The 6,153-nt window shown below is 35.3% G+C and overlaps 1 long non-coding RNA gene across 1 annotated transcript; it reads right to left on the bottom strand.

Moving 5' to 3' along the window:
- Positions 1-217: 217 nt before the first annotated feature.
- LOC141436716 (uncharacterized) lies at positions 218-5,817 on the bottom strand. Its single transcript, XR_012452322.1, has 2 exons — positions 5,619-5,817; positions 218-3,844 (listed from the first exon to the last, which is right to left on the bottom strand). It is a non-coding gene; the product is annotated as an uncharacterized lncRNA (long non-coding RNA).
- Between the last annotated feature and the right edge of the window lie 336 nt (positions 5,818-6,153).

Here is a 6,153-nt window from a genome sequence, read left to right as displayed (position 1 = left end):
AAGCACTGGAATTCCATTCATTTGGAAACCAAGGGCGGCATTTATAAGCTCATGAATCAGAATTTAATAATATTAGAAAAATGAATTTTAATTTAGACTTTAATTTTGAATGTAATTTTGATGTATTTTATTTTGATTTTGATTAGTAATTTTGATGATAATTTTATTTCTTTGTGTTACTAAACCTTTTAAATGAGATTACATGTTACTATGGATCCTGGTCTCCAATAAACATTTATTATTATTATTATTATTATTAACCAATAGATACGCTTCATTTACACATCCTCGCACAGAAACAGCTGAGCGGAGTGAGGCGAGGTAAATAAAGCGTTTCTATTGGTTGATGAAAAACAACACAACAACACAACCTCGCACACATCTGGTGGAAACGCTGCTTTAATCAGTCCAATTACAAAAAAATGGTAAAAATATGTGAGAGCGGACGCGCCGCGTGCGCGAGCCGAGTCAAGAAGGGGAGGGGCGCGGTCGCGCGCTGGTGTTGCCATCCGCACCGTAGAGGCTGCGTAGTATAGACCATTATTATCATCATCCTCATTTCAGCCTGTATTATACGTCCCACTGCTGGGCACAGACCTACTCTCAGAATGAGAGGACTTGGGCCGTAGTTTCCACACGGGCCCAGTGTGAATTGGGAACTTCACAACAATTTGACATTCATAAGTGTTTGTTATAGCCTAATTGAATAAAGATATTTTGACTTTGACTTTGACATTGAATTGCTTCACAGGTTTGTGCAGCACAAAAGTAGTTTAGTTAAGCGAGTGGAATCGCACCTTAAGGCCGCCTTACACATGCTCGTTACTAGCATACTTAATAAGCATGCTTATTAAGCATGCTAGTACCTAAAGTACCACTGCACTGCATGCTTAATAGTAGTACACACTTGCTAGTAGGTAGCATTTGCTCAAGAGTAGCATGCTATCGTGCTAGTAACGAGGTGTAAACAGTACCTTAGTCAGAAGCTTGAAAAAAAAACTAAATGTTGCGCTAGTCTCACGGAATTCAGAATACAAAATCGAATTCGGAAATCGAATACGGAAAACGAGTATATGCGGCCAGCTTTATCGATGCTTGTTTCCAAACTAATAACCTAGATGGCGTGTTTACAAAATAATGTTCTTTTGTTTATCAACATTTTTATGATGTCCATAACAAAATGAGGTGATCACATTAGAGATGATGACCATTAAAAAGTTCCTCCGCAATAATAAAAGGTTTTATTAACAAAAGTTTTGGATATTTTTCCTATTTGCCCCATTTGTGTGACCTAGATAGATTTAAGATTTAAGTTATTGCTTTGACCTAATGTTTGTATCTTTAGTTGTGCCTCAAACTTCATAATGTTCGTTGTTGATAGAACGAGAGGGAAACATGAGCGAAACGTTTTTGTTTCAGCTTGAGAAACAATACAATACGGTTGTATTGTCTGGCCAGAGCCAAGTTGCATAATATTAAGGTGCAATATATATTCAACTTTATAAATATTCAACGTTAAAGTGCAAATTTTCATTAAAATCAAGCTACTATATTAGTTGAATTTTTCGAAATCGCTACGGAACCCTATTTCGGGCGTGTCCGACACGCTCTTGGCCGTTTTTTTTAATATCGGTTTAACAAAATACGTAATTTCCAATCATATCTATTGTTGGATTTTAAATGATAATTATATTTATAATCTGTAAACGTGGGTAGCGGTATACTAAAAACGGCTTTATTTGTATGACGTCAAAGTTGAAAATTGTCTGAAGGCACGCCCATCTGTCAAGTGTTAACTCCAAGTAATCGTACTGTATTGGAGGGAAAACAATTTGAAAGCTACTTTTACATTATAACAGTTATAAAGGTTTGAAATTGAAGATTAGACAGAAAAAGACGTACTATTTATGTGATGTCATGTTCAAGTAGCGCAATTCCTACTACATAGAAAAAGTTTTATAAAGAGCCAGCTGTACAGATTTTTCAAAATATCACTATACATTCAATTAGTCAACCCAGTTATTTATTTTCTTCGCTAAAAATTTGCTGAACATTATATTTTCAGAGGGCAAAAACGAATACAAATAATTTAGTAAAAACATGGTCAACATTTCTAAGCTTAACAAAGTTTAATTACAAATTCTGTTGTATTAGTTCATCATCATCATCCCAGCCTATATACGTCCCACTGCTGGGCACAGGCCTCCTCTCAGAACAAGAGAGCTTGGGCCATAGTTCCCACGCGGGCCCAGTGCGGATTGGGAACTTCACACGCACCATTGAATTGCTTCGCAGGTTTGTGCAGGTTTCTTCACGATGTTTTCCTTCACCGCAAAGCTCGTGGTAAATTTCAAATGTAATTCCGCAAATGAATTTCGAAAAACTCAGAGGTGCGAGCCGGGGTTTGAACCCACGACCCTCTGTTTGAGAGGCGATAGGTGAAACCACTAGGCCACCACGGCTTCACGGTTTTATTAGTTACGATTCTTATATTATTATTACACTTAACACTGAAAAAAAACACAGGGTTACATAGCCGATTATAGTATAAAATGCAAGGAGCACGAGACTTGTAGGTACTTGTACAGTTGAAGTATGACAAATTTAGAATAATGAATAAATAAGAACAATTAAATAATAATAAATAGAATCCCATGAAGACACAAATGTGGAAATTGGTGCCAAGTACCTACTGTAGACATAAAAGAGTGATTTACGTATTACATATATGTATATTATATAGAAGATGAAGTCATCGTCATTATATCATTTATATCGTCATCGATATGAGTTGAAAAGAAGGAGAAGATTAATAAGATAAATATCGGCGAAGTCGCCAACGCGTATAATTTATTACCTGCATTGAAATTGACTCCTATTTTATTTTACATTTATGTTTTCAAATGGATATTTACTCTTTTCCAAAACGTAACATTTTTGAATCCTGTGGACGCTGTATTGGAATTCATTCCCACTTTTTCAATCATTCGAAAGTAGGTCAGGTTTTTTAACTAAGTCAGTCAGTCAGAGGTAAAAATGGCAAATTTTAGATTAATAATATTTATCTCAATAATTTGAGCTGTATTTAGTAACTAGTCACCAATTTCTTTTTCTTTGACTTTGGCTAAACTCTAACCTGGATTCATTCATTACCCGATTTGAAATTATGTTCATGACGATTGTTAAGTATTTCAGAAAAAGTTTTTTTTACTGATGTCTCATTTTTTTCTTTCTCTGTCGGATTTGTCTTCTGTTTCACCCTATACAGTGACAATGAGGGTACATATTCGTATTCTACAACGTTTTCAGTACCAAAATCCTTGTGGTACTGGTCAACACGTTGAGCAAATGTTAGTTCTTGGGGAATTTCTGGACCCGATGGTTTAGGGGTCACTGAATCTGATGGTATCTGCAATTCAGGGGTCGTCGAACTCTGAGGCTTATATTTAGTCATGCTCTGAGGTTGAGGGATAGCTGCGCCCCATGGGTTATATGAGTTATATTGGGGTTTAGCCGTCGCCAAACCCAATGGCTTACAGGAAGCTGAAGAGCGAGGTTGAGAGATAGTAGTTAAAACCACACGCTCATAATATACACCAAAATTTTGGTATTCAGGGATCGCGAAACCCGGATGCTTATAGGCAGCTATATTACGGAGTATAGGGTTTACTCTACCCGGAGGGTTATATGAATAAGAAGTCCAGGGTGTAGGGTGAGCCGCACCCATAGGTATATGGGTCATGAAAAACTGGGGTCGAATGTCCATAGGGATAGGGGTCGATGAACTCAAAGGCTCCATGGGTGTCCAAACATGTTGAGGGGTTTCCGGTGACCGATGTGTAATCTGAAAAAAGTGGTACTGGGTTAAGGTTGGGAAACAAGACATACTTTTTACCCGACTGCCCGAAGGAAGGTTATGTTTTTCGAGCGTATGTATGTATTTTATCATGTATTTTTAATGCTTGGTGCCGCATAATTCTGTTTTTATGGCTCCGTAACAAAATTTAGAAAATCAAAATTTCTAAGTACGATGTTCCAAAAGATAAAACTGCGAAAATCAAAATCTATAATGTAAAAAAATCCTTAAGATACGTGTCGGATGTTCAGTTAACCCACGTTTAAAATATCTAATGTACAAAACTGCTAGTACATGAAAATCCTAGCGACATTTATCCTACGTTCATTTAACCCACGTTTAAAATGCCTAAGTAATGTACAAAATTGCTAGTCCATGATAATTCTAACGACATTTAGTATTTCATTCAGATGACTTTACCCATAGCTTAAAGCGTAGATATAACGTGACAAAGTCGGCGGAGCTCCTGTATCTGTGTAGTTTGGGCCTTCGGCCCCGATGCAGTACTAACATAACCTAACCTATTTACCTAAACATAAAAAGGGTGAGGGCACCAGTCATGGACAGGAACCAATAATGGAATACTTTTTCCGCTAACCCAATATTAAGAAACGGACGCTACTTTTTCTAAAACTAATAACACTTATCTGCAAATAACTGATGATCATAACTGGTAAAGTTCATGAATGGTGAGTTATAAGGCATTGAATCCTTGCTGTCCATTACTGGATACTACTGTGCTTAACATGTCCATGATTGGTGCCGTCACCCAATCTACTTACATATTATAACCAGTCAAGACCTATAATTTTTATCGTGTTTGATCTTTGTATTAGTATTGCTTTTGGAAGAATTGTCAAGTGGCTTTTTGTACGTAGGTATTTTGCGTTTTAGATATATCGAATTTCAAAGTATTGTCATGAGATATTGTGTACAAAGGAATATCAATTTTCTTACAGAAAGTCATTCGATTCATTGTGCATTAGGACCAGCATTTTTAGGAATTTCGTACATTATAAATTTTGATTTTCGGAGTTTTGTCTTTAGAAATAACGTCTTTGTCACTATTTAAATCTATGCTTAAGGAGCACTATCTGTCATCTTGTAATTATTAGCCTTATTATTATTTATTTATTTGTTGCTGTTTATCTCACTACCTATATTTATTTTGGATGTATATTATATGTACGATATAATTATGTATGTATTCGTAGATGTATTGCTGTTACGTTTAAATTTTCTGATCTACTTTTGATGCACCACCTGTTGTAAACTAGTCCTTCCTTCTTTCTGTAAAAAAGGTTGCCTGGAAGAGATCGCTCTTAAGCGATAAGGCCGCCTATTGCTCACCTTGTAATTTTAATAATTTGTTTTCTGTATCGCTTACTATGTCTGGTGTACAATAAAGAGTCTTTGTATTGTATTGTATTGTATTGTACTTAGGAAAATTGATTTTCGAAATTGTGCCGCGGAGCCGTGTCTATAAAGCGTTTTTAAAAATTGGTTCAGTTGTTTGGTATTCAAATCATTCAAAGTTACAAAATTAATATCGCGATCACTATGAAATTACGTACGATAACACACACCAACAAAATATAAATTTCACAAAAAGTAGAATAGAAAGCGATATAAAAAACAAATAAATAAATAATTTACTGATTTTCGAAAATAAAAGTAAATTGCGTGTTTGCAGTCCCTACCAAACAACAAGACTGACAAAGAAACAAGTAATGAATTATAAATAAATGAAAAAAATACTTACAAACTCGCTTTGGTCTTCATTATCCACCAGAACAGTAATATTCATATCTTCCGATAAAGACGAATTTGAAGACATTTTCTCAGTGATGTTAAGTCAAGTACCTCTGACAATTGAATGTTACTTTCGTTAATTTTGTCGCTTTAAATAGGAAAGTACTAATGAGGTACAATCAGCATTGTAAACATCATAATTAAGTTCAAAAAACGTGTTCTACTACTCTATTAGGTATTTGACAAGTCCAGAATTTCCCATTATAAGTAGTTGTCAAGTGACGAAAAATATATCGGTTGAAAATTTAATTCGTAGTGATTTTTTGAAAAATATATATTTAACACGCTCTTCTCTATATACAGTAGGTAGGGGGCTACTTGGGTGTAACTTTAAATGTTATTATTTTTTGTCTGTCTCATTCTAAATTTCACATTGTCACTACTCTGTTATACGCATTACTTATCAAGTTTTAGAAATATAACACCTAACCAACAAAAAGTTGTACAACCCCCGACTTTGTCACTTCAAAGTTCAATATCTCAAA

This window comes from Choristoneura fumiferana, chromosome 17, assembly GCF_025370935.1.
Source record: "Choristoneura fumiferana chromosome 17, NRCan_CFum_1, whole genome shotgun sequence".
NCBI lineage: Eukaryota > Metazoa > Arthropoda > Insecta > Lepidoptera > Tortricidae > Choristoneura > Choristoneura fumiferana.
This window is presented reverse-complemented; position numbering and strand designations above follow the sequence as displayed.